At 35.9% G+C, this 17,408-nt stretch overlaps 1 long non-coding RNA gene across 5 annotated transcripts; it reads right to left on the bottom strand.

The window, feature by feature from the left end:
* Positions 1–12,830: 12,830 nt before the first annotated feature.
* On the bottom strand, positions 12,831–15,775 carry LOC131637923 (uncharacterized). 5 transcript variants are annotated; one of them, XR_009294532.1, is made up of 8 exons: positions 15,323–15,775; positions 15,203–15,242; positions 14,953–14,998; positions 14,576–14,782; positions 14,182–14,389; positions 13,898–14,014; positions 13,443–13,653; positions 12,838–13,243 (listed from the first exon to the last, which is right to left on the bottom strand). It is a non-coding gene; the product is annotated as an uncharacterized LOC131637923 (long non-coding RNA). The 5 variants fall into 5 exon arrangements; XR_009294533.1 differs by having other exon boundaries at positions 12,831–13,243; positions 14,576–14,998; positions 15,203–15,236; XR_009294534.1 differs by lacking the exons at positions 15,203–15,242; positions 15,323–15,775 and having other exon boundaries at positions 12,834–13,243; positions 14,182–14,477; positions 14,953–15,190.
* Positions 15,776–17,408: the final 1,633 nt, after the last annotated feature.

Consider the following 17,408-nt stretch of genomic DNA (forward strand, 5'->3'; position numbering starts at 1 on the left):
TACTAATCCATAACAAGGTCTATAATAATCCTACACTTAATCATTGTTCCTTCGTCAACAGTTTACACGATAATTACTCAAGCCGACAACTTTATTTCTTTCCAACATCATCCTGCCACCAATAAATTTGTTACAGATGCTGCCACTATTTTAATAAGAAAGTTCATCTTGTTAGCTTTCCAACGCTTCAAACGGGACTCAAATCGGACGTCCAGAACTCCAGTTATGAATTTTCGAAGTTTCATAACGATTCAGAAATTTACCTGCGTTTTGCTTACGGAAATTTCGCTCCAAAACTCATTCTCTTCAACTTAATCACTTTCCAAACAATCATTAACACAACTCCTCGCTCCCAAACTTTTTATAACTCGAGAGGCAAATTCTTTCAGCGACTTCAGTTTCCGAAACACCAAGACAACAATCCTCTCTGCAACTTCCAACTAAAACACATCTGAGAAGCAAAGCTTCTCCCCCACTTTGTTCAAACTAATACCTGCAACAACCAGAAAGCAACAAGTACCGACAGTGTTTCACACACTTGTCGCGTACAGAGGAATAAACAACATTAGACAACTCTGGCCGGACGGACCGACCTGCTCTGATACCACTAATGTAACACCCCAAATCTACCCGATAAATTATACGGAAAATCCGAGTATAAATTCCAAACAAGTTCATTTGAGGTATCACATATTCGTCATTTCAAGAACATTTACGGCTTACTTGCCTTCATATAGATACATAGCACAGGAATTTAAAACAATAATCAAATCATTACAAAAAATCACTTTATTTAAATTCAATAATTAACTCGCAGCGGAATTCAAAAAAAAAACTCTATATTTTAGTTTAGTCATCATAGCATCTTCACAAATAACTTTGAGTCACAACCAAAGTAAAACATCACTAAAATTTAGCAAATATAACAAATAATAAAGCAATCATTTATCCCCCCGAGTGCTACGTATCAGAGCGACCACCGACTCAACTCACAGCGTCTAAATCTTCATCAAAGCTATCACCTGCACGTTACCAGTATAAAGGTAGCGGCGAAACAAGAGAAAGGGGTGAGATATCAAACAATATAATCAGGGTGGTGATAAACAGTATATTCAGGTTCAAGTTATAATAATTATCGCTTTATGGTATAATCGTTAGTTACCGTCTAGTTTACTTCACTGTTTCAATCAACAACACAAGTCATAATATCTCACATAAGATCATATTCAAAGTTCATAACAAGTCACATAAATTCACACATCAAAACACATAACATCACAATCACACAAATGAAATGTGACTCTAACAAATGCACATGCATGTGGTACCCAGGGCTTCAGCCCCCATCGCCAATTGCCAGATAATAGAGGCATCAAAACAGGCATAAGCCTTCGTCACTGTTTGCCAATCCAGGCCGTCGCTAAAACATGCAAATCATGAGACACTGATGAAATGCAACAAATCACAAACATCTCAAAACAACGTCGCGAGACATACGCCTATATCACAAACACGTAGCCAAACATCGTCACAAAGGCATTCGCCTACATCGCCAAAATATATCAATAGTTATTGATATACAATCGTCACCTTAATTCATGCACTTCGCAATAATTCACAAAAACTCATAGAAACATCGCAATATATCACACGACAAATCAACAACAATAATTCATCACAGATAATTCGCGCAAGCATCGCCATACTTCACAAAACTCACAAAAATACACCACGTCGCAACATTACCAAAAACACCGCAAGCACAACGGTTATCGAATTATTCCCGAACACTCCTAATATTATTCTATATTTTTAAATTGTAAAAAGTTATAACGATATATAGTTATAACTCGACAGAGTTTCCAACGAACTCTAAACAACTCTACAATAATCCCTACAACTCTAAGGTGTCCAAAAATCCTCTACCGACAACTCTTACATATAAGAGTAACTCTTATAAACATAATGGTCTGACTCAAGTAATAATAGAAAAACTCTAAATGGTCAAATACCTTCAATTTTGATCTTTACTGCTTATCAGACTTTACTCTAAATATCTCGGAAGCAACTCTGACAATCCTATTAACAACTCTAATAGAATTGAAAATCACCTAAGTTGGCCAAATAACTAAATATTATCTCTTACTCAGAAGTCCTAAAAATATTATTATACTAATAACATTTAATTATTATTATTATTAAAAATAATAAAGTTAACTTTTTATTGAATGCATATATACATTCTGTACAATAGCACCATATATATGTGTGTTCCGCCAAAACGTAACATACACAATTCGGCGATGGAAATTTTTGTTACTGCAAGTTAATTAGGCATAACATATGGAAATATATTTCTAACTAATTCAAATCATTGATAAAATATTGGTTTCAAAATATGCATGGTGTCAAGCTACTCAGACTATTTTACGGTAAGTTAAACTAAAACATACACATGTGGTTCTTATTCTTAAAATCAATAACAAGAACTGAATCAATCCAACAGTCCCAAAAATATATCGACTAACAACCACGTCAAAATATATAGCATAATTCAATTATTAGAATTTCTCTCAAATCACAAATCAATATAATATCCCACACAATTGTCAGAATAGCAACACGGCAACAATTTCTACAAACAATTTCTAGAAAATTCACACAGCGACAACACAAACACTAATAATCATACCAACACATAGAGATAATATTAATCCCCTAAACCCCACACACGGTTCATCATATCCCCGTTTATAGAGCAAGAACCCCACCCTTACCTTATATTTGGAGTCCGCTCTACAATTCCGATCGAATCTAAGTTTTCCGGCTTCGCGTAATCCTTCTGTTATTCTCTTCACGGAAAACTTCTCATTTCTCTTTATCAACCACTGAGCTTCCAAACCCTTGTTTTGTTTTCTCTTATAACGTACATCCACCAAAACCTAATTCATCATTCTTTTTATTTATTCCCTTAATCCAATAATAACAATAATAATATTATTATTATATCTAATGGGCTTAAACTTCACACCTCCAATTTACTATTTAACACACAACCTCAAAATCCAACTTAATTAAAAAAATCCATAATAATATTAAACTTAAAATTATTTCTCCGACTTACTGAGTAAAATCTGAATTAAACTTAATAATCCAAATGCGCCTCTTAAAATCACACTGACAAATTCAACTACTTCGATACATTCTCAAACTTCTTCTAAATCCAATAATTAAATACTTCAATAATTTAATTAACTAATTAATTAAATTTGGGGCGTTACACTTGTACATCGTCAGCATATTGTTCAAAAGCATACTGTATGAGATTATGGTATCGTTTTCGTCATCCTCCCTTAAAAGGCCCACATCTTAACAGGAGTTGAGTATCACAAAAAGAAAACAAAGGTAAAGACAAAGTTTTAAATATCATGAAAACACAAGAAATAATTCTAGCCAAAATTATGAAATATATTAATGATAATAATCAAAATAACCAGAGTATGTCATAAGAAGAATGTTTAAACAAAGAGAAGAGAAATTGCAAATGGAAATGAAACTAAAGATCTAAAAATCCATCCTTCTAGACATCCCCCGCATTAGCAATCTTGTTATGATTAGGCATGGGCACAGTGATCACCTTAGGAGTCTCAGAAGGGTCAAAATCAATTTCCTGAGGATCAATCATATCTTGGATCTTGTTCTTTAATGGCCAACAATCATTCGTATCATGTCCAGGGCTATTGGAGTGGTATGCACACCTTGCATTAGGATTATAGCAAGGAGAGGAAGTATTGGGATTCATAGGAGGATCCCTCACGTAATCAAGTTTGCCTTCAGCAGATGTTGTAATACTTGAGCCAGTGACATATTGATCTTTGTGAACTGACGCCTGAGCGTGTCTTGCTTGTTTTGACAAATTTGTTGAGGCACCGGTGTGGAGATTAGAACTACCCCAACAGATTGGTCATGGTTACTATTTTTCTTACCATACACAGCATTGGACTCTGACTTGCCATTGAATGGCTTCTTTGTAACTCTTGAGGATGTAGCCACTTGAATCTTACCACTTCGGATGCCATTCTTAACATGTTCCCCAGTCAATATCAGGTCAGTGAAACCAGCTGATGAGCTTCCGAGTAAATGACTATAAATTGGACCAGTCAATGTATCCATGAACATATCTACCAGCTCTCTGTCAGCTAGGGGAGGTTGAACTCTGCCAGCCAAGTGTATCCACTTCTGAGCATACTCTTTGAAACTTTCTCCCGGACCCATGGACATGCTTTGTAATTGTGTACGAGTCGGTGAGAGATCAGCATTATATTGGTATTGCTTGTAGAAAGAAACAACCAAGTCTTCCCAAGTAAGAATATGGGTACCCTCCAGTTGATAGTACCATTTGAGTCGAGTTCCAAACAAATTCTCTTGGAATAAATGAATCCATAGCATCTTGTTAGTGGTGTGAGGCTGAATCTTCCTCACATATGATTTTAAAGTGTATCTTAGGACAAGAGACTCCATCATACTTAGAAAAAGTCGAGGTTTTGAACTTTGGAGGGATCACAACTCCTGATGAGCGTATTTCCTCAAAGTCTAGCCCATGTACCTTGTACATCTCCATGGGCTTCATTTGTTCCTCCAATTGCCTATACTTCTCCGGATATTCTTCATCATAGTAATAATCATCCTCTTCCCCATCTGGCTTATCGGAATCAATATTACTCTTTACATCAATTTTGATGCTAGCATCATCCGCTTGTTCAATTTCTTCTGGGGTCTCGGGTTCTCTGACCTTTTTTAGAGGGCATCTGAATCTTCTTCCCATGTTGAAAACACCCACAGGCTTCTTGGTCTTCTTCTCCTTCTTGGTAAGGAGAGTCTTCAGCTCTTCTTGCCCCTTGGATAAGTTCAGAATTAGGGCTTGGAACTCGACATTCTGGGCTTGAAGATCCTTAACTAATTGCTCTAGATTCATTTTTCTGCTGAAATAAATAGCAAGAAGATGAGAAACCTGTCGTAGAAAACCTGTTATTCAATGTTATGAGTGATATGTTCATGATTATGCAGTGTTTCCAAGGACCTCGAAATTTAAATTTGTTTAAACCAAGGAAGAAAGAAACTTTCATTAATAACGTCAAAAATTATAAAATTGTTTGTGGCTTTTGGGCTTTACAGAGAAAGAAAACTAAAACAGTAAAAATAAAAGCATAAAATAAAGTTTTCAATTCTCCCATGGACGCTTTAACTTTTCCCCAAGGAATATGTTGACGCTTTTCTCGTCTTGAAGTTGCCTTATAAGCTCTAACGTTTTCTTCTCTTTAGCATGAAATTAAGCTTCAAAATTGTCTCTCTCTTCCTTTTGATATCATGGAACCATGGTTTGTTATCAGGCTGCTCTTCGATTGTGAGACAATAGGCAGGCTCATCGAAGTGTCTAACCGTTATTGGTAGTTCATGGTTCGGCTAATTTACTTTGAACATGGACGAAAGTGTTGCCAATGTGTCAGCCATTTGATTCTCTTCCCTTGGGATATGAGTGAAAGTGATTGTTTCAAATTCAGCCATTAACTCTAGTATGAGGTCCCGGTATGGGATTAGCTTTGCATCTCGAGTATCGCATTCTTTATTGACTTGGTGAATCACCAACGCATAATCTCCATACACCTCGAGCAGTTTAATCCTTAGATCGATCGCAGCTTCTAACCCCAATATGCACGCTTCGTATTCTGGAATATTGTTGGTGCAGTCAAAGCATAATCTTGCAGTGAAAGGTAAGTGACGATTGTCAGGAGATGTCAAGACTGCCCCTATACCATGTCCCAGTGCATTTGAGGCCCCATGAAACACAAGTGTCCACATTGCCCCTGGTTCAGGCCTTTCGTCAGGTCCTGGTATTTTGTAGTCCCTTATCACCATGATGTCCTCGTCAGGAAAGTCGAATTTCATAGATTGATATTCTTCGAGGGGTTGGTGGGCTAGATGTTTTTCCAATACACTCCCTTTTATTGGTTCTGAGTGACATATTGTATATCGTACTCTAACAGTAACATTTGCCACCTTGCAATTCTACCTGTGAGAGCTTGCTTTTCGAACACGTATTTCAAAAGATCCATCCTTGATATCAACCATGTGGAATGTGTCAGCATATATTGCCGTAGACGTTTGGAGTCCCATGCTAGGGCACAACATGTCTTTTCCAATGGTGAATATCGAGATTCGCAATCCGTGAATTTCTTGCTAAGATAGTAATAGCATGCTCCTTTATGCCAGTTTTATCATGTTGCCCCAGTACACATCCCATAGACCTTTCGAGAACCGTGAGATACATGATTAGTGGTCTCCCTGGCACGGGTGGTATGAGAATCGGTGGATTTTGTAAGTATCTCTTTATAGCTTCGAAGGCTACTTGACAATCGTCATTCCATGTGAAATGAACCTTGAGATGTAGTTCAACCTACCCAAGAACCCACAAACCTCTTTTTTTGTCCTTGGAACGGGCATTTCTTGTATAGCCTTCACCTTGTCGGGATCTACTTCTATGCCTCGCTGGCTCACGATGAATCCCAATAGTTTCCTGACCTTACACCAAATGTACACTTGTTTGGGTTTAACCTCCGCTAGAACTTCTTCAAGTGCTCGAACAATTTATGCAGGTGCGTAATATGCTCTTACTCTGTACAAAACTTAGCAATCATATCATCCACATATACTTCGACCTCCTTGTGGATCATGTCAAGGAACAGCGTGACCATGGCTCGTTGATATGTTGCCCCTGCGTTTCGTAAGCCAAAAGGCATTACTTTGTAGAAGAAGGTGCCCCAAGATGTCATAAAGGTTGTCTTCTCCATGTCTTCAGGAGCCATTTTAATTTGATTATACCCAGATGTAGCAACTTGCCCTAAACAATTAGATTTAGAGTCGCCACCTATTCTACCAGGGTGAATAGGAAACCCTACGCAGTTAAGAGATCGGGGTAAGATATTATATTCAGGTCAAGGGAAGGTGTTAGGCACCCTTAACCCTTTCCTAAGGTTTCGTGTTTAAATTAAAGGTGATGATGATGAGTTTCGTGCTTTGGGAATGTTCTAGAGGAACAATACACTTATCATTGAGGGAGAGTATGAACTTGATAAGGCACAAGCTTAGTTGAAGGAGATTGAGAATATCTTTCGAGTTATCAACTGTACTGATGCACAGAAGGTGTAGTTTGGTACTCACATGCTGGAGAAGGAAGTTGAGGATTGGTGGGATAACATTACTCAGAGGTTTGAAGAAGAGGGTAATCAGATTACTTGGGATCTTTTTCGCGATGCATTCTTGGAGAATATTTTCCGGAAGATGCCCGTGGAAAGAAAAAGTGGAGTTTCTTGAGTTGAAGCAAGGGAATGGAACTGTGGAGGAGTATGGTGCAAAATTCCAGGAGTTGATCAAGTATTGTCCCCATTACAATACTATGATTGCTGAGAGATTTAAGTGTTTTAAGTTTGTAAACGGTTTGAGGAATGACATTAAGAAGGCTATTGGTTACCAACAGATTACTCGTTTTGCGGAGTTGGTTAATAAGAGTCAGATTTTTGATGAGGGTAGTAGAGAGAGTGCTTCTCACTATAAGGCTTCGAAAGATGGAAAAGGGAAAGGTCAATACCGTGGGAAACCGTATGATGATAAGAAGAAGAAATCTAGTTATGATGGGAAGCCAAGTGGGGGAGGAATGAGTGCTCCGGTTAAATGCTTCAAGTGCGGTGTCAAAGGAAATTGTTTCTAATGAATGCAACAAGAATTTTGGAAGATGTTTGGAATGTGACAGGCTGGGTCACAAAGTTGTGGACTGTAGGAGCGGTTCGAGTATGACTTGCTACTAATATGGTGAGCAAGGGCATATTAGTACCAAGTGTGATAAGCCAAAGAAGAAGCAAGCGAAAGGAAATGTGTTTGCATTGTCTAGTGTTGAGACCACTGCTGATTATAGGATAATCTGAGGTACGTGCTTTATTAATGGTACGGTTTTGATTGCTATTATTGATACCAGTGCAACATATTCTTTCATTTCCTTAAATTGTGCTATGATATTGAATCTTGTGTTATCTGATATGCATAGAAATATAGTTATTGATACACCTACTATGGGTTCTGTGTCTACTTCTTTTGTGTGTTTGAAAATGTCCGTTGAGTATATTTGCTAGAGAATTTGGAATTAATTTAGTTTATCTTCCGTTAGAGGAAATTGATATGATTTTGGGCCTGAACTGGTTGGAATTTAATCGTGTGTATATCAACTCTTTTGAGAAGACAATTATATTTCCTAAAACTTATGTTAGGAAGATTTGTTTTTATCTGCTAAGAAAGTGGATGAATCTATGCAAGATGGCACTGAGTTGTTTATGTTGTTGGCAACTTTAGATTTTCATGAGAAGAGAGCGATTGAAGAATTGTCAATAGGTTGTGATTTTGCTGAGGTATTTCCTAAGGATGTGAGTGATTTACCGCCAGAACATGAAGTTGAGTTTTTGATTGAATTAGTTCTTGGAACAAGTCCTGTATCGATGGCATCATATTGCATGTCAGCTTCTGAGTTGAAAGAGTTGAAGAGTCAACTTGATGATTTTCTTGAGAAGACGTTTATTCGCCTGAGTGGGTCGTCGTTGGTGTGCCTGTTTATTAGTTAAGAAGATGGAAGGTTCTATGATACTTTGGGTTGATTATAGACAATTGAACAAGGTGCCGATTAAGAACAAGTATCCACTTACGAGGATTGATGATATGATGGATCAGTTAGTGGGTGCTTGTGTATTTAGTAAGATTAATTTGAGATCCGGATATCATCAGATTCATGTGAAGGCGGAGAATGTAACACCCCAAATCTACCTCACAGTTTATAGGAAATTAGAGTGCCAAAAATATTAAAACAAGCAACACATTTGAGGCGTCACATATTCAACTTAAGTGAAACAACATGCAAGCTCATAACTATGTCGATACATAACACTTATAATGGAGGAAACAAACTTCATTAAACATTTAGCCAGAAATATCTCATATTATCGCTGCAGAATATCCAACATATCTCAAAATAAGGACGACAACATAATCAAAACATCACGACAAAAGCAATAAGCATCATAAACGTCCCCCGAGTGCTACGTATCAGAGCATAGACACACCGACTCAAGCTAATAGGTAAACGGCTACACCACGTCGTTACTTGCACGTTACCAACAAAGGGTAACATTCAAATAGAAAGGGTGAGATATCATTCATTATAAAGGAAAGTATGATAATATTCAAAGCACGAAAAGAATCATACATAGGTTACCACTTCAAAATTACACAACTCACCATAACTTTCATCACAATTGCAACATGTTTGGTCGATCTCAACAACATAATCAATTTCACAACTAAAACATTAACACATCAAAACATTCACATCTCAACCACAACGAATCAAATGCGACTTAATATGCGGCTTTATGTTATGCGTATGCATGTGGTACCATTTGGAGTAAACTCCCAACTTAAAAATTTTCCATTGGGACAACTTAAACATTTGCCATATAGGCCGACTTGAACATTTGCAACTTGGTCCAACTTAACGATGCCATGCATGCGACTCAATGATGCACACCCGCACATACAACTTAAACAGCATGAGCAATACAAACAACATGAACAACATAACCAACTTAATCAACTTAAACAACTTAATTCAACTTGAACAACATTTACAACATCAACATCATTACATTTCTTAGTAATTCATTGCATCTCAAACACATTCTTACGGTATTCAACCTATTCGGTATTCGTTTCTCAAAATATCCTTACTTTAGCAACATACAAATTAAGAAAAACTTCATAAACGGTTTCCAAAGGTTTCCAATTCATATGAATTAGAAAAAAATTGATTAGAGCTTCACGGAGGTTCAAACGGCACTTAAAAAGGATTTACGGATCAAAAGTTATGATCATTTGAATTTTCACAAAACAGGGCATTTTCGCCTGGCAGAAGGAATCCTTCGCCTGGTGCTTCAAGGCAGTAACGTGACCACAAAAAACCTCACTCACCTATGGCTCGCTCCGTGCTCTCCCGGCGCACGCTCGCCCGGTGCCCGCCTGGAGGATGACACTAGAACAGCAAAAAGCTATGCATTTTCGGCACTTCCTACACCAACCCAAACTCGATTTTAACCATTCATACTCATTTCAAACATCATTTTATCACATGTTATGGGTTCCTATTCATGTTTCTAAGCATGGGTTCTCATACAAACATCTACACAGGATTAATGGCACAATTTCAAGAATTCTCTCATAAACCCTAACAATTTCAAATAACACATTCATGGAGAAACAACATATGATCAAACCCACCCTAAACATCATCATACATCCCTTTAGCATGAAAGAATCCCACCCTTACCTTAGGTTTGGATTGAAGACAACTCTAATCTTCAATTTTGGATTCTCCTTTTCTCTTAACTCTTCTCTTCTTTCTCTTCTTTTCACCAATTAAGTTTCTAACTCTCTAATTCTCTAAAACCCTTGTTTTTGTTAAACCCTTACTATTTTCCTACTTTGCTAATGGGCTCTAATTAGTACCTCCAAATTTCTAACACCAACACAGGCCCAATAATTAACAACCATCACTAATTTATTTTATTTACTAATAATCCCAACAAAATAACATAAAACCAATTAAGCATATAATTAACCCATAATCTACATAATTGTCAATTAATTCACACAACACACAATAACATAAATAATTAAAGTAAAAACGGGCGTTACAGAGGATATTCATAAAACTGCTTTTAGAACAAGGTATGGACACTATGAATATTCTGTTATGCCTTTTGGTGTGACCAATGCACCTAGTGTGTTCATGATGTATATGAATAGGATTTTCATGATTATCTTGATAAATTCGTGTTTGTATTTATCAATGATATTTTGATCTATTCCAAGAGTGAAGATGATCATGATGGGCATTTGAGAATCATATTATCGGTGTTGAAAGAGAACAATTTGTTTGCTAAGATTTATAAGTGTGAGTTTCCTTTGTCATGTGATTTCAAGTGGAGGTATTTTTGTTGATTTGTCGAAGATTGAGGCTATATCTCAATGGGAAGCTCCTATGTCTGTTTCTGAGATTAGAAGTTTTCTTGGTTTGGCTGGTTATTATAGGAAGTCCATTGAGGGATTTTCTAAGTTATCTTTATCGTTGACGCAAATGACTAGGAAGGGTCAAGATTTTATTTGGACTTTGCAATGTGAAGATAATTTTCAAGAACTTAAGAGAAGGTTGACTATAGCTCCTATTTGATTTTTCTGGATCCGTTGACTACGACTTTGTTTGTGGTTTATTGTGATGCTTCTTTGATGGGTTTGGGAGGTGTGTTGATGCAAAAAGGACAAGTGGTAGCTTATTCTTCAAGGCAACTTAAAGTTTATAAGAGAAATTACCCGACATGTGATTTAGAATTGGCTGCCATTGTGTTTGTTTTGAAACTTTGGAGGCATAATTTGTTTGGGTCGAGATTTGATGTGTATAGTGATCACAAGAGTTTAAAGTTTTGTTTGATCAACAAGAGTTAAGTATGAGGCAAATAAGATGGTTGGAATTCCTGAAGGATTATGATTTTGGTTTGAATTATCATCCTGGAAAAGCGAATGTTGTAGCCGATGCATTGAGTATGAAGTCATTTCATATGTCGATGTTGATGATGCGAGAGATGGAATTGTTGGAACAATTTCGAGATTTGATTTTGGTTTGTGAAGCGACTTCTTCGTGTGTTCCAAACATCACATATTTTATTCAAATAATATGAGGAATTGAAAAACTTGAATTTATGATTATAAGTATTTATAGTATTTTATTGTTTAAGTAAAAAATATAGTGTGGTGATACTGTCCCATGAAAATAATGAGTTTATGCTAATTATAAATATTTATAATATCTTATTGATTAAATTAAAAAACATATTGTGGTGATAGTATCCCGTGAAAATTTCTTAGATGAATAGTTTCCAATTTTAATTTATATATAGTTTATTTAAATGCAATTATAAAATAAGAGATAATAAATTCTCCCGGTTTCTTTAGGCAGTCGGTTAAGTGATTTTTTGTTTCATCTAAAATTCCAACTCAAAATATACATTCTAGTTCTCTCCATTCTACATACAAATAGTCACAGCACACATAATAAATGTTTGGATAACTTTTTTATATTCCATTCATTTTAACTTCTAAAAAAATATTTTTCTGTCAATATTTAAGTCAACAGACACTCTTTTAAACTCATTCATTTCAACTTCTAAAAAATTATCTTTCTGCCAATATTTAAGTCAACAGACACTCTTTTAATGTTTTTTTATATCAATCCTACCTAATCCAATGATAGACATAAGTCTTTAAAATTTCAAAAAAAAATCATCACGCTACAATTTACACATTTACTAAGTAAAAGAAACTCAAAAGGAGATAATAACAACAGTAGACTTAATTTTCTATTTCCTTAAAAATAATTTGGTTGTAATAACTCTAACGTAATAATAATAGTACAAATATTATAATTATAAAATAAAATTAGTATGTCGTCTACGTAGAGTCCTTGAATGTTAGTAACTCTCTTGTAAGTCTTTAACATACAGAGTAGTCGTTTAATACATACATTGTTGACATTTTTTGACATAAATAGTTTTAGTCTTTAACATACTATTATGTTTTAAATGCTTCAAGAATACATTAGAACCATGTGGACTATATATGGAAAGGTTAATAGTAACTGACAACATAAAAGAAAACAGCGGTGATATGACAACATCAGTGATACCTCCTTTTAATCTTTTGTTTTTCTACTATGCAGTAAAGACTAAAAAAATGGGAAATAGATATTTGTTCTATATATTTAAAAAATTATAACCAAGTCTAGTTCATGTCAATTCTTTTAGCATGCATGTTGTAAAACAATGGAAGGTAATTCAATTCAAAGCAGAGAACTACGAAATGAATAAAAAAATATCTTTAACTCATATCAAACACCAAGACCCCGTGTAAGCTCTTGACCAATAGCAATTGGTTCTCACAATTGACATGAGGCATTCTCTTAGCTTGAACATCAGTATTAGAAATGCAAAACTCCACGCCGTTTTCATGTTCCCTTGCGATGGTTGATCCCAGGCCAGAGAAGTCCATGAAGAATGTGGCAAAACTGGGTGGCAAGGCTGATGTTCAATAAAAAGACCTACAACCAAACCATTTCCCAACTCTATTAACACAAATACAACAACAAAATTCAGAATTAAAAAGGCCCTACAACATGAAATCGAGTTAGAAAATATCAAAACAGTTTGGGATTTAAGAGCAAGCAGATCAGTTCAGCCCATAAAAAACTCATTCGGCAAAAAAGAGAAAGTTCAACGTTCCAATTGACTATACCATACCTTCCTGAACATACTCAAGAAGCATCCTTGCAACATCATCATCATGCTAAACTTCATCCCTCACAATCTCCAAACTTCATTTTCATCAATCTTGTACCTAACTGTGTAAACCGACACCGGACTTGCTAAGGCTACATCACAAAATCTGCAGCAAAGCAAATCATACCTGCTGCAACACCGCTCATATCAATTCAATTTAAATTAACCTGCCCTGCACCATAAACATTAACATGGCCAAATTAACTAACTCCTATAAAACTGTTCTAACTCATTTCCTTTTTCAAGAAAAACATCGAATTTTAAATAGTTGAAAATGACTGTTCTATTTTGAATGAACCCTTAACTGTTTTTAACCTAAGTGGTCATAAAGTACACTGGGGTATTATTAGCAGCTGTTCAACTGCACTTCTCTGTTTCATTAGTTAGAATTCATGCACAAGTTAATAATGTCTTACACAATAAGCATAGTTTCCAGCTTTCAGCGATGCAGCATAATAAACATTAACATTGAAATCAGTCCATTCTGAGCAGTGTTCTATTAGGAAGCAAACCAAAAATGCTGGAGGAACATTCTGCAAGAAAATAGTATAAAAACTAACATCAAAAATTAAGAATGGAATTGAGAAGTAAAGTCATAGAAGAAAAACATAAAAGAAGTTGATTCAAGTGCTAGTAAAATGCATACTCCTATGCTAGTAATAATAATACAATAATTCAAATTCATGAATGAATCACTCACCAAAAATTATCATAGCTGGGGAAGCCAACTGCTTAAGAACAGGGTTGTAACTTGTATTCAACTATTTGAAGTCTTCAATGTTATGAACTTGAATGGCTGCCTTTCAAGGTGGATTCCCCAAAAGCAGAAGCAGGACAATCATCTTGAATTCTTTCCTTTCAACAATGTTTGCTCCATTGCCTTCATTTTCTCCTTTGCGCTGCCATTACTTAGTACAAATATAGATTAAGGCCGAATATACCTTAGCTATAACTATTCATCACAATTATTTGAATTCTAATAACGACTTTTCAAACCTAAAAAGGAAATATTATGAGTTTTATCATAATATAGTCAGCTAATAACCCTTATGCGAATATAATTTGACCGCAAAAGCAACTTCAATGATCAATACCTGATTTGGCTCAATGATCTATAACTGCAGCAATTAGCAGCACCCCCAAGCGCGGGAACTTATAGTATTCCTCAGTGTTAACTCGGCTATATCATGATATTAACACTAACTATAAAATATCAAAAACCAAGTGACTAAATTATAATGGAAACAGCTTCCCAATAATCCATCAAATAGCTCATTCATCCCTGCATCTTCTGAAGTTTGCTGGTAACAGTAAAAATGATGGACATTACATTTAGTTTGTATACATAAATATATCATATATTAAGTTATGTTTTCCAGAATTTTATCAAACACATGGCGTGCGAATATAAAATTGAAAAAATAGGCATACCGCATATATAACATGAAACTAAAAGCAAGAAAAGTTGAACCTTGATTTGGACTGTGATGCCAATTAGGACCTTTAGAGCTACTCGACTGTGATGCCAGGATTTGAACATAGAGTACATAAAATGAAAAAGCAACAAAAAGAAACAGAGTTATAAAAGAAAATGAACAACAGTTAATAAAAAAACAAAAGGAAACTCATGTTGTAATATACACAAATCATTTGTTCAATAGTTCAACATTCAGAAATAATAAGGAAAAACATGAGAAATCAATTTCAACAGAGGAACTCACATTCTGCATATATGGATCTAAACGCTCAACCAGGCTATTCCTGCAAATTAGAAATACAGAAAAATCAAAATCGAAAATGTTGAGAAATAACATGAAATGAAGAAAACACTTGTTGCTTACTTGTTTCTTTATTCTGAAATCAAAACCTCTAACAAAAAAAAAACACCACAAATGAGAAGAAGTAAACGAAAATGAAATCATAACATCGTAGATCTAAGAATATGAAGGAGTGAAAACGAAAAATGAAATCAAACACAAACGAATATTTATCCAACTCTGAATAAAATGAGAAGAAGTGAATGAGAGATTGAAATGGAAGAAGAGTTTCTAAGATATCATAAAATCGGAGACAAAGATTGGCATGGCTATATGTTCAACACCGTAGTTTCAGCGGCGCGGAAAAATGGGTTGTATATGGGGTGGAGAAAGGGGTGGTTGTGCTAGGGTTTGAAAGGAAAGGAAGGAGAAAGAAGAAAACCCGTGAGAGAGATGAGAGAGAAGAAGACCAAGGTAGGGTTTGGGAATAGAGAGAACGCAGAGAGAGAAAGAGAAAAGGTGGATGTGAAGTACATCTGTTTTGGATGGGTGGCTGATCGGAAAATAGCAAGTGTACTACTTTTGATACCGATGTAGTTATTAAAATGGAGTTGAATCCAAGTATCGATCACAAGGACTGCGAGTAAAGTATAAGCCAGTACTCAATTTCAATTGAGCAAAAAGCTATTGTTGGGTTTTTGATTTGCTTGATGAAACTACTAATTGTTTATAATTAACAATGACAAGTAAATGATGATTTGGTTCACAAATGAGAAAGCATGCTAAGGTAGATGTATAAATCTTATGTAACTCCTTGAAAACACCGTTGTTAACGAAAAGATGTGATTATGATTTAGTATCAATTCCATAAAATAGTTTTCCCTAATTCCTTAGTGAAAAACTTATTAACACTTAAAAGTCAATTTCAATTCCTCAATAATTGATTTTAGTATTAAGGCATTACGCATTGTAATCTAGAATGAATGATCACTATGGTGAAATCCTTATTCCTAAGTGATTTACCGGTAATGTTATGATTCAAAACGCATTAGAGTGGTGTGTCACGCCTAACCCTAATCATAGATCAATAAAATATTTTCCAATATGATAAAGCATGAAAAACTTTGAATCATAAACTCAATTTATAAAAACATCAAAATCATCAACAACGGTTTTAACAATTCATTACATGACAAGATTTAGGGACATCACCCTAGCATAGTATAGTTTAGCTACTCATAGTGTTTAAGAAAATAACAAGAGTAAATGAAGTCATTACAAGAAATTATCGGTTGATATGATCTCCAATCGCGAGTGCTCTTGAAGATCTTCTTCCAAAACCCTTGACTCTTCTTTCTCTGTAATTCTCTATGCTCAATGATCCCAGATGCCTCAATCCTTCTTCCCGTTAGGTTTTAGTAGTGTTGGCTCACATCCCCAGTATCCGAAAGGTCCGAAATACCCTTAATGAGTTCAAGGCTTTCAAAATCTCAAAAGTTGGAGATCTGCCCGCGCCTGCCAACACGGGCCGTGTGCAGGAACACGGGTGCCCGTGTTGGTCAACTGCTTCAGCACCAAAAATTCACTTTCTGCGCAGCTTTTCACACGGACCGTGTGCAGGAACACGGGTGCCCGTGTGAAACCTCTGTTTTGCTTCCCAAAACCAACTTTCCAGCCATCTTTTGACACGGCCGTGTGCACACACACGGGTGCCCGTGTTGACCTCAGTTTTGGCTCTTTTGGCTTCTTTTCTCGCTTGTGCGCGCCATAACTTCAACCTCTCCCGTGCATTAACCTGACCACACACAAACTAACAACCAACGCATAAAACGGCACTTGAATAATACTCAGAACATACTAATCATGCAACAACATCACACAATCAACAAACAAGAAACTTACTAACAAAACCTATAACAATGCCACATAGTATTACCAAGATTATGATTTTTAGTCGGAAAAGGTGCGGAAACTTACTAGAAATGGTGACCGATCACAACCCCACACTTATCTCATTGCTTGTCCTCAAGTGATGTATCGAGTCAAAACAAAGGTCACCGACGAGACTCTTTTCTCCACAACACAATCCGGTTTTTCGCAAGATTCCTACACTTAGCAATCGAGTGTAAAGTTTCCTTCTTCAGACTATCAACTGCATTCTCACTTTCGA

The sequence above is a fragment of the Vicia villosa genome, unplaced genomic scaffold (assembly GCF_029867415.1).
Source record: "Vicia villosa cultivar HV-30 ecotype Madison, WI unplaced genomic scaffold, Vvil1.0 ctg.002116F_1_1, whole genome shotgun sequence".
Lineage (NCBI taxonomy): Eukaryota > Viridiplantae > Streptophyta > Magnoliopsida > Fabales > Fabaceae > Vicia > Vicia villosa.